We start from the raw sequence: 13,233 nt of genomic DNA on the forward strand, positions 1-13,233 counted from the left end.
TAGGGGTGGGATGGGGTGGGCGATTTAGGACTTACTGTGAGTTCATTATTCTGTCAGCTTACAGTTATTTTAGTGCAGGTGAGGTCGGTAACTGTTTGTTCACAATTTCACTGTTAGTTTCCTTGAATTGCTCAAAACAATGATAATGTTTTGTATGGTGATATATATATATATATATATATATATATATATACTTTCATACCAAGTATCAAAGCATTTGAGTTGGTAGTTCTCAAAAAATAGCATTTTTTACCAAAATGACAAAAATATTTGCTAAAAAACGAGAATCGCCATGAAATGAAAAAAACTATTTGAAGTCCACCCAATGCACCTACATACCAAGTATCAAAACAATTCTGCTAGTTGTTTTTACAAACTAGTTGAAAATAGACTTTTTTACATAAATATTTTACCAAAAAACTCCAGACTTTGGACATAGCAACATTCCTATAGCTCAGCAGACCTACAGTCATTTGAACTAAAACATGCAGTAATTTTCACAATCATTAGTTGAAACAGATCGTTTACAGCAATAATCAAATCAAATTTAATCACAACTGACTTCCAACAAATACATCTTTATTTCAATTTATCCTCGTTAAGTGAATCCTGGAATAAAAATGTCTCTATATTGATCAGGATTAATAGTTTGAAGTCGCACAATTCTTTCAAGCAGACAAGCAAAATCACGCCCTGAGGCAAAATCCTTAGCTTTAATTTTGCAACACAATTACCAATCATAGTCTTGATGCCGTCTTGTTGCAATTCTGTGTAAAAACCATAAACCAAATTAGTTTGCTCGTTTAGCTGGTTGTAAAATTCGAAAACATGATGAACATTGACAAAACAAGGTTCTGGATCGTTTTTGATTCGATCGTGCCTAAATTGCACGTGTGTGTGTGTGCTTGGCTTGAAAAAAAAATGAAAGTACGGCAGTTGATAATGATTGTTTCGACAGTGAAGTGCGTATTGACGAAACTCCTAGATGTAAAGAGATAACAGCAGGACACGCCTGATTACTGATCAATGGATGTTTCCTCTCATAAACGCTCAATAAAAAACTGCTTAACAGACAAGTACATAGCACCGGAACAAAGGTACTTCACCTCTCATTGAGTATTTTATCTTTACACCTTTTCAAATTTTACGGTTGAAAATTTATATAATTTTCCAAGTAGGGATTGCAAGTACGTAGAGATCCTTTGTGCCCGGAATTATTGAATAATAGATTTGTTTTTGTAAGAATGATTAAAAAAAAAATTTCATTTCCAGGTTTGGTATGGCTGGCTGGGTTTTCTGAAATATACAAAAACAAAAGAAGGTAAAAAAAAAAGACCCATGGTTGCCATCTGTGCTCTAAACCAAAACACTTCTGGATGATTTACTGGGTGACTACGGACCATAGCAAATACGCAGGTGGGAGGAAAAAAAAATCAACAATTGATTAAATATTCGAGAGAACAATATAAAACGTTGAATAAAAATAATCTCACAGACGAAAATTAAAAAAAGTTAAAATTGACAGATAAAAAATAGATCACATTTTAAGAAGACATCATTTAAGAAGCTCTGTTTGCAGGTCATGGGACACAAGTGCAACTCTACGATGGTAACTCACGGCAACGCATTTAATGATAACATGCAGTTGGAGGTTACCAAGCGCTCTCCTTATTTTCCTCTAATAAGTATATCAATTTCAAATTACTTCTCTCACTTGGCTAATTACACAACGACCTTTTGTCACGTTAAGGTCACACAGGGGACAATTGTGATCGTGGATTCGTTAAAGAGAATGTGACCTCTGGCACTACAATTGAGTGATGAGATGTCAGAGTCTTCTTGTTACTGAAGAATAATCTTTACAAATGTCACTGGACTATATCAACAACTCGTTTAAAATGACATTCACTAATTCTTGTGAGTCAAACTGGTTATTGGTCATTCACTGACGGTGGTAAGAAAATAATGGCATAGTATTTAGTTGCAGTTTGTAGAAAAAAAAAATATATCATGAACCAATCAGAATTCATGCTTAGTTTGAAGATAAATAATTTTTAAGTTAAAAAGACATGTTTAAGATTAAAGTGGATTTTTCTAATTTTTGATAAAATCTTTTTACTAATTATTATTCCAGCAGTAGATGATTCCATGTCTCACCTAAAATGATCAGGAAAAATTGGTGTTGTCATGGTTACACACATCTAATTTTTCATTTATGAGACAACAACAGATTTCATAAGAACAAGAACTAAAACAGTTGTCATAGTAACACATAATGCCTGTAAAATTGCATTTTTTTCACACAAAATTTGAATTTGAAAATTTGTTTTCACATCATTCATACAAATATTAAGTTAGATATCATTTCAGAAGAAATAAATATACACAGAAAAAACTAAAAAATTCTGATTCTCATCACATCAGACAGGGGAAATCAACACTTCTACAATAATCAAGTAACTTGATGGATTGGAGGAAAATGTAGCAAATTGATTTAGATTTCATGTATCACTCTCAGATTAATGATCTCCCTGGTTTTAAATAAATTGTATTTTCAATGAATTTTAATAAAATTCTTAATAAGCATTGCAGTGTATATTTAGAATTTCATAAATATGACCTTGAATTACCCTTTAGTAATTAGTATGTCATTAGTAATTGTATTTGGCACCCACAGTACATTTTCATCAACAATCACATTTGATACCTTCTGTACCCATATTAACCCTTGTAGTGTCATCAACAATCACATTCCATACCCTCTGTACCCATATTAACCCTTGTAGTGTCAACAATCACATTCCATACCATCTGTACCCATATTAACCCATGTAGTGTCATCAACAATCACATTTGATACTCTCTGTACCCATATTAACCCTTGTAGTGTCAACAATCACATTCCATACTGTCTGTACCCGTATTAACCCTTGTAGTGTCATCAACAATCACATTCCATACCCTCTGTACCCATATTAACCCTTGTAGTGTCATCAACAATCACTTTCCATACCCTCTGTACCCATATTAACCCTTGTAGTGTCATCAACAATCACATTCCATATCCTCTGTACCCATATTAACCCTTGTAGTGTCATCAACAATCACATTCCATACGCTCTGTACCCATATTAACCCTTGTAGTGTCATCAACAATCACATTTGATACTCTCTGTACCCATATTAACCCTTGTAGTGTCATCAACAATCACATTCCATACCCTCTGTACCCATGTTAACCCTTGCAGTGTCATCAACAATCACATTTAATACCCTCTGTACCCATATTAACCCTTGTAGTGTCATCAACAATTACATTCCATACCCTCTGTACCCATATTAACCCTTGTAGTGTCATCAACAATCACATTCCATACCCTCTGTACCCATATTAACCCTTGTAGTGTCATCAACAATCACATTCCATACCCTCTGTACCCATATTAACCCTTGTAGTGTCATCAACAATCACATTTGATACTCTCTGTACCCATATTAACCCTTGTAGTGTCATCAACAATCACATTCCATACCCTCTGTACCCATATTAACCCTTGTAGTGTCATCAACAATCACATTCCATGCCCTCTGTATCCATATTAACCCTTGTAGTGTCATCAACAATCACATTTAATACCCTCTATACCCATATTATCCATTGTAGTGTCATCAACAATCACATTTGATACCCTCTGTACCCATATTATCCATTGTAGTGTCATCAACAATCACATTTGATACCCCCTGTACCCATATATCCTTGTAGTGTCATCAACAATCACATTTGATACCCTCTGTACCCATATACCCTTGTAGTGTCATCAACAATCACATTTGATACCCTCTGTACCCATATACCCTTGTAGTGTCATCAACAATCACATTTGATACCCTCTGTACCCATATACCCTTGTAGTGTCATCAACAATCACATTTGATACCCTCTGTACCCATATACCCTTGTAGTGTCATCAACAATCACATTTGATACCCTCTGTACCCATATACCCTTGTAGTGTCATCAACAATCACATTTGATACCCTCTGTACCCATATACCCTTGTAGTGTCATCAACAATCACATTTGATACCCATTGTACCCATATCAACCCTTGTAGTATCATCAACATTTACATTTGATACCAACCGTACCTCAGAGTTTATGAGGAGTTCATAGTTTTCTTATGACCCACCCATGAGTCTATAGCATCGTAAATTCAATTAATAACTTTCGCCAATCGGGACCTGTGATTACCCATGATTCGCGTACAGCTGACGTCATACCACAATCAAAGCATTGGAGATTTTTACAGTCAAATTATTTACTTAACACCATGAACAGCAGTGATCAATATTAATTTCACTCAAAAATATTTACCAACGTACCAGCACTTATAAAGATCACCAATATTATTCATATAAAACCCAAGACAATATTTGTACACACATGTGGTGAATGTGTACGCACTGCAGCATGTAAAACTACGGATAGTATTCTTTTTAGTATTTTATTTAGGGGTTTCAATATACCGGGTAATCTAGAAATGATGTTTTTCCCACAACACTTTGCCGTATTCGTGTATGTGGATAATTAGACTTAAATTGGTTGAAGTCGCACTGTGAAAATATTTCTATACCATATTTGTTCTATTAGAACCGCATCTCTGATAAAAGTGTATATAAAACTAAAATCACATGTTGTAAACTGAATAATCAAAATATTACTTATTTTGACAATAGAAACATCTCTGTAATGATTGCATTTCATTGAAATTTGATCAGTAGGCCTGGTTAAACTTATGCAAATTAGGAGATCAATATGCAGGGGTATCAAATTATCAGGTCAGCACATTAATCCAGAGCATCTATGTAACATGTTTCAGTGAAATCTAATGAGTTGTCCTGGCTAATTTATGCAAATTAGTAAATATATGCATGGATATCAACCAATTAGGTTTGCACATTTTCTAGAAAAAATGTCAGTCCATATCGTACAGCACTATTGTTTAATTTTAGCCAAGAGACGCTGATAGATTGCTTCCTTTTCAAACAAAAGAGACAATTCATCAGAATGTTGTCATCTTTTTAATATATTAATTAGGTTCAATTCATGACTGCAGTTCAGTTGTTTGTGTGTTATTTTATTCTAATTACTTCATTAAACTGTATCAAGGTTGCTCTATGAATTAATTCTAAAGTGATACTAAGTACTCGTCTTTAAAGGATAATGTCTATGATCGTGTGTGAGTATTCTCAGTATTTATTTAGCCCTTTCACCACCAGTTCCCTCTTTTCATCAAAAATTCACAAAATAGTTCCGTTTATAGTATGCATTTTTCTTCCCGAAGATCCTGACAAAAGTAGCTAATTTTTTGGAGTAAAAACTGAAAATTGACTGAAATTTTGTCAGTTTGGCCCCAAAATTAGGGTTCATTTCCAGAAATATTGAAGAATATAAGAAAAAAGTGCAGAAACATTTTAGCCGGAAAAGGTTAGCCAGCTATCACTGTGTTTGGTTATACCAGCTTTACACAAATTTATGAGAAGCATTTTATGAATGGGAGACGAAATTAACTTTTTGATTCATAAATAGATAGTGTATGTTTTTTACATCTTTATCAGCCAAGATTTTATTTGATAGTCTCACTAGTATGATTTTTGTATTCAATCTAGACATGAATGTTTGTGAAGCCTCATTGGAAAACCACTGATGAATAGATTCTTTTATACCGGGTAATCATATATTTACCGAGGAAATCCCCACTTTCCAGTCTGAAAACAATATCAACAAGTTTATTATCCTTATTAATACTAACCATCCTAAACTAATTAGACATGTGAGACGGTATCTGAAAGTGTGTTTTGAAAAACACAAACTACATTAATTTTTTACTACCTATTCTTATGTTATTTTAACGTTCAGTTTTTTACTTACCTTTTTACCTTATCTTTTATTACTTTCAACCAAAAATGAAATTGTAATTTCATTACAGTGTAATAAAACTGTGTTATTATTATTATTATTATTATTATATGAGACAATATACTTATCTAAGAAAAAAAACAAGGATGTTTTAAATTAAAATAATGATATTGTGATATAGACAAGGTAACAGCAACAATTATTATTGCATGTACCAGACAGGATTGAGTGAAAACTATCATTACAATACCAAAAAAAAAATATTATTGTAACAATTGTATTTACATTGTTACTGTGTTGATTATGAAGTACATTTTTTGCAGCACTTGTAAACAATTAACATATATTATGCGCAATACATCTTGTTTTTTGAGCGAGGTCCAAATTTAACAAGTGGATTGAAAGAAGTTACTGGCAGAAATGGATCTATTTTGAGTGAAAAATCAACCTGCTATTTTCACAAAACCTTACAAGAAAAAAAAAAGCCTATTATATCAGTTGTAATTTTTCTTTTATTGTATTATACCCCAAACTATCAAGAGTTCTTTAAAATAAGTTATGTCCGTAGATGTCCTGGTACTTTGAGCATTGTGAACGAGACGAGAACTCATAGAAGAAAATAGGACATTACAAGAGCTTTATAATCAAGACAAAACACAGATTGTTTATAGCAGGCCATCCCAAACAAGTAATTTGTTTAAATTAATGATTATTCCAGAAAGTCGGCTTACAAAAGATGTTCAGATGACGATGAGATCTTCCACCTTTTTTGCAGACCATTGACAAGGATTTGACAACAAAAAGTTTAAAATATGTAAACCAGATCCATTATTTTTACGGATAAAACAACAACTATGAGGTTTATGTATCCACAAGACCAGATGGATTTTAAATTAAGCAAGCAGACGTAACAACAAATATTTGTGAACGTGGCCACATGAATATCTCCTTTTAACCGACCAATCAATTCAAATTTTAGCCACCGACAAACAGGCACTGTAAGATATACTGGTAGGGGGAAAAAAAGAACAAATCCATTGATTGGTCAGGATGCAGAGTTTTACAATAATTGTTTACATCAGACAATTAGTAATCGCTCAGAAACCGGCGGCAACAGAGAATAATAGAATGTTAAAAATTTGCTGGCACCAACAAGCGTTGAAGTCGAGTGTTTTATATAAAAAATGAGTGTTATGCATGCATGAAAGAGGATTATCAGTTAGAAGTATTGTTGCTGTGAGTAACTTTAATAATTTTCATCACTATTCAACTTTCGTAATATATGACACAATTTGTAGGACGAAAATAGTCACTGTGACTTGCTCACCGGCTTAAACATCCCAATGAAATGTTATTTTAATGTTGCGGTTTCCCTGAAAATCCGTCTCACTATAAAATAAAGCATTTTACAGTATTATACACTCACATTTTCAGATTTGACCTAGTTTTACTTAATCTGCAATTTCTGTTTTATTTTTTCTGCCTAATTTTGGTCAAGAATGTTATAAATTAAGCACATCTGGTTAAAAATTAATAAAGCGACGAAAGAAAAAACAAAGGCACAAAGAAAACAATTACACAGACTATTTTGGCTAGAAACATTTTCGTGGGGAAAGATTTAAAGCAGATGAGCAAGAAGGTCAATTTTCAAAACTTAAAACTTCAAATTGCTGTAGACTATTTTTCATTTAAAGCAATAAGAAAATATTCCCTCTGTCGAATAGAATAGAATAGAATAGAATAGAATAGAATAGAATAGAATAGAATAGAATAGAATAGAATAGAATAGAATGCATGCGTGAGATGGCCATAGCATGTCATTGTTTATAAACATGCATCTACCCATGAGCCTTTGGGTTTTAAGCATGCGTTGTTATCGTCACTTGAGACTCAATTCCCGCGCATGCGCAGGTGACGACCCCTCCGCTTTAACAATTAGCATAAATTTTATGAATGAAAAAAAGCATATGTAGTTACTAATAAAATGTACCATTAAACAAAATCAATAGTTGTATGTATGTCGGCAACTGACTGATTTATTTTTGTCTGGACAATCAAAAACCCTTCCATGCAAAGCAGTTTTGATTTGAATCCTGCTATGAAGCACAGTCAAAGCAACTATAACAAAGAAAGTACAAAATATTCCATGTTCGAAGTCTGCTTTCATGAAGCCCCATCAGTTAACCTTTTCACCACCAGACTTTCTCGCCCAAAGTTGTCTGCTCTTTTTCTTATATTCTTCAATATTTCTGGAAATGATCCCTAATTTTAGAGACAAAATTTGCAGTTTTTACTCATAAAAATTGGATATTTTTGTCCCAATCTTCTGAATGAAAGTGTAGACTATAAATGGGACTATTTTGTGAAGAAAAGAGGGAATGGACATACTGTATAACAAACCAATTCTATTGATGCTTCATATAACACTTTTTCAGCATTTGAATTCTACAAATGATTTGACAGACTTGCTGACCCCCTAAGATGCTGTTAACTCACTTAAAATTCTACATGTGATTTGACAGACTTGCTGACCCCCTAAGATGCTGTTAACTCACTTAAAATTCTACATGTGATTTGACAGACTTGCTGACTCCCTAAGATGCTGTTAACTCACTAAAAATTCTACATGTGATTTGACAGACTTGCTGACCCCCTAAGATGCTGTTAACTCACTTAAAATTCTACATGTGATTTGACAGACTTGCTGACCCCCTAAGATGCTGTTAACTCACTTAAAATTCTACATGTGATTTGACAGACTTGCTGACTCCCTAAGATGCTGTTAACTCACTAAAAATTCTACATGTGATTTGACAGACTTGCTGACCCCCTAAGATGCTGTTAACTCACTTAAAATTCTACATGTGATTTGACAGACTTGCTGACTCCCTAAGATGCTGTTAACTCACTTAAAATTCTACATGTGATTTGACAGACTTGCTGACCCCTAAGATGCTGTTAACTCACTTAAAATTCTACATGTGATTTGACAGACTTGCTGACCCCCTAAGATGCTGTTAACTCACTTAAAATTCTACATGTGATTTGACAGACTTGCTGACTCCCTAAGATGCTGTTAACTCACTAAAAATTCTACATGTGATTTGACAGACTTGCTGACCCCCTAAGATGCTGTTAACTCACTTAAAATTCTACATGTGATTTGACAGACTTGCTGACCCCCTAAGATGCTGTTAACTCACTTAAAATTCTACATGTGATTTGACAGACTTGCTGACTCCCTAAGATGCTGTTAACTCACTAAAAATTCTACATGTGATTTGACAGACTTGCTGACCCCCTAAGATGCTGTTAACTCACTTAAAATTCTACATGTGATTTGACAGACTTGCTGACTCCCTAAGATGCTGTTAACTCACTTAAAATTCTACATGTGATTTGACAGACTTGCTGACCCCCTAAGATGCTGTTAACTCACTTAAAATTCTACATGTGATTTGACAGACTTGCTGACCCCCTAAGATGCTGTTAACTCACTTAAAATTCTACATGTGATTTGACAGACTTGCTGACCCCCTAAGATGCTGTTAACTCACTTAAAATTCTACATGTGATTTGACAGACTTGCTGACCCCCTAAGATGCTGTTAACTCACTTAAAATTCTACATGTGATTTGACAGACTTGCTGACCCCCTAAGATGCTGTTAACTCACTTAAAATTCTACATGTGATTTGACAGACTTGCTGACTCCCTAAGATGCTGTTAACTCACTTAAAATTCTACATGTGATTTGACAGACTTGCTGACCCCCTAAGATGCTGTTAACTCACTTAAAATTCTACATGTGATTTGACAGACTTGCTGACCCCCTAAGATGCTGTTAACTCACTTAAAATTCTACATGTGATTTGACAGACTTGCTGACTCCCTAAGATGCTGTTAACTCACTTAAAATTCTACATGTGATTTGACAGACTTGCTGACTCCCTAAGATGCTGTTAACTCACTTAAAATTCTACATGTGATTTGACAGACTTGCTGACTCCCTAAGATGCTGTTAACTCACTTAAAATTCTACATGTGATTTGACAGACTTGCTGACCCCCTAAGATGCTGTGAATTCACTTAAAATTCTACATGTGATTTGACAGACTTGCTGACCCCCTAAGATGCTGTTAACTCACTTAAAATTCTACATGTGATTTGACAGACTTGCTGACTCCCTAAGATGCTGTTAACTCACTTAAAATTCTACATGTGATTTGACAGACTTGCTGACCCCCTAAGATGCTGTGAATTCACTTATAATTCTACATGTGATTTGACAGATTTGCTGACTCCCTAAGATGCTGTTAACTCACTTAAAATTCTACATGTGATTTGACAGACTTGCTGACCCCCTAAGATGCTGTGAATTCACTTAAAATTCTACATGTGATTTGACAGACTTGCTGACCCCCTAAGATGCTGTGAATTCACTTAAAATTCTACATGTGATTTGACAAACTTGCTGACCCCCTAAGATGCTTTGAACTCACTTATAATTCTACATGTGATTTGACAGATTTGCTGACTTCATAAGATGCTGTGAACTCACTTAAAATTCTACATGTGATTTGACAGACTTGCCAGCCCCCTAAGATGCTTTGAACTCACTTATAATTCTACATATGATTTGACAGACTCACCGACTCCCTAAGATGCTGTGAATTCACTTAAAACTCTACATGTGATTTGACAGACGTGCTGACTCCCTAAGATGCTTTGAACTCACTTATAATTTCTAAATGTGATTTGACAGATTTGCTGACTTCCTAAGATGCTGTTAACTCACTTAAAATTCTACATGTGATTTGACAGACTTGCTGACCCCTTAAGATGCTGTGAACTCACTTAAAATTCTACATGTGATTTGACAGACTCACCGACTCCCTAAGATGCTGTGAATTCACTTAAAACTCTACATGTGATTTGACAGACTTGCTGACCCCCTAAGATGCTTTGAACTCACTTATAATTCTACAAGTGATTTGACAGACTCACTGACTCCCTAAGATGCTGTGAATTCACTTAAAACTCTACATGTGATTTGACAGACTTGCTGACCCCTTCAGATGCTGTGAACTCACTTAAAATTCTACATGTGATTTGACAGACTTGCTGACCCCCTAAGATGCTTTGAACTCACTTATAATTCTACATGTGATTTGACAGACTCACTGACTCCCTAAGATGCTGTGAATTCACTTAAAACTCTACATGTGATTTGACAGACTTGCTGACCCCCTAAGATGCTGTGAACTCACTTACAGCTGAAACTATGGAAATGCACGGTAATGTTCAACTATTCGTCAGACCCAGATATTGTGCCATATGCTGTGATGGTCCTAAAAATACAAGTATAATCAACAACTTTTGTCACAGTTTTACAAAATAAAAGCCTCAACATTTCTTTCATATTTATTACAAAATTTCGATTAAGATCTGCAGGCATTTGAAATTACATTCATTTAGTCTGAAATTGTCATTAATATTCAAGAAAAACACATAAAAACTGGTAAAACGTCTCACCAAAATTTGACTAGAAAAAAATGATGATGCTCGAAGGGTTAAACAAACGTTATTTTACTTACATTATGTGGTTTTGTAACAATTAATATCATAAAAGTGACAAAGAAAACAAACCACAAAAATGCTAAAAAACAAAGCACGTGTGATGCAATTATCATGCATTAATTTTTTTTAATAACACTATAGTTTAAATAGATGAGTTAATTTCAAAGGATGCCGGAAACCGTTTTGACAAAAGAACGCAATTTAATCGATAACCAAATATTAATCCTTTTAATTTGTCAGCTATTTGCTTTTAATTTATTGTTAATCTACAAAAAAGAAAAGTTTTTATAGCGTCCCAAGAAGCGCTTGAAAGAAGAGGAAGCGAAGCGAGGTCAGAATAATGCGTCAGCACGGCAGACACTGTAGCGGCGAGTAATTATAAAATTAAAAACTTGTTCTGGGATATATTAGAAGCAGTCAAGCAGAGTTGTGTCCCATCATTCTCCAGTCGTACACATTATCCATGATCACTGAAGGGTAACCCGTTTACTTGTCATAATCGAGGTGAATGCCTGGCCGGCCCAACATATTAATTTTCTTAATAGATAGAACGGGAACTGTGGGTATCTTGGTGAGGACGTCTGAAATCTACAAGTCAGACTTTATAGGATGATCAAGCCATGTCCAAAAAAAAAAAAAAAAATAAATAAAAATGTTCCAAAACTGAAAACATCTAATAAAAATAGTTTTCTTTCACTGTTATGTTTTTCCCTGCACATGCATCTAACCTATTTTTCATAACAAAAGATATATACTGTTCATGAAAAAACAAACAAATTATAAAACATATGGTTTTTAGAATATGGAAAAAGACAAAAGTGCCACGCCTGTTAATATGTAATTTTAGAGAATAAGCTGTGTAATTTATGAAGCTGCACTGCACGAATATATTAACTAAAATTAAGAAGTTGTGGTATCTATGGCACTCCTTATATCCAAATTGTTTTTAATGCCCCTGATAAGATTTTACGGTCCTTTCCAACTTTTTAAACTTCATTCAACACATATTCACCTAGTTGAATGAGTACTATAAAGAAAGTGTTAAATCATCTCCGGTTATTGATTTTATTCGATGGGTTTTATAAGTTTACCATTTATGTTCTGTTTATTCAATCAATTTTCAGTTTCTATAATTTCTTTTTGTTTCTTTAAAAATTCGTAATTTTTTTGTATTTAATTTTTTGCTCGTTGTGAAATAAATTAGATAGAATATATATGAAGAAAGAAATTCAAACAAACAAACAACAAAATTGTATCTGTTCAAGCCATAATTTCCTCTTATTATATGTACATGACCTTGATAATGTTTACTTGATATAAGTATGTGTAATATGGGGTTGAAAAATTTTTTTTAAAATAATTTTTATAATATTTTTTAAATGACAATGAAAGGCATGATCATGTTAACAAAACCTTCATTTCTCATTTTCAACACTAGAGGGCTATTTTTTAAAAATACATTTTAATAAACTGTGTGGGGTACTAGATCCTGGGATTTCTATCCTATACTGTAGAATACTTTATTTTAGCTGGAATTAATTTTTGCTGAAATAACATTTTGGGTGTTTTGTATGAAGTTTATTTTTACTGATTTTTAATGAGTTGAATGTAAAATATAGGAAAGAAGGTATATATACTGAATTTTAGTTTCACTGAATCAACCTTTCAGCGAAAATAGCGAAAATAAATTCCAAGTGAAAATAAAGTACTTTATTTTGTTAAACATGTATT

The 13,233-nt window shown here is 33.7% G+C and overlaps 1 protein-coding gene across 1 annotated transcript in view; it reads right to left on the minus strand.

Moving 5' to 3' along the window:
• Positions 1-13,233, minus strand: part of LOC102805738 (putative RNA polymerase II subunit B1 CTD phosphatase RPAP2) — a 68,605-nt gene that overhangs the window by 839 nt on the left and 54,533 nt on the right. The gene's annotated exons all lie outside the window — the stretch shown is intronic.

The sequence above is a fragment of the Saccoglossus kowalevskii genome, chromosome 17, assembly GCF_978046115.1.
Source record: "Saccoglossus kowalevskii chromosome 17, keSacKowa6.1, whole genome shotgun sequence".
Taxonomy (NCBI): Eukaryota; Metazoa; Hemichordata; class Enteropneusta; family Harrimaniidae; genus Saccoglossus; species Saccoglossus kowalevskii.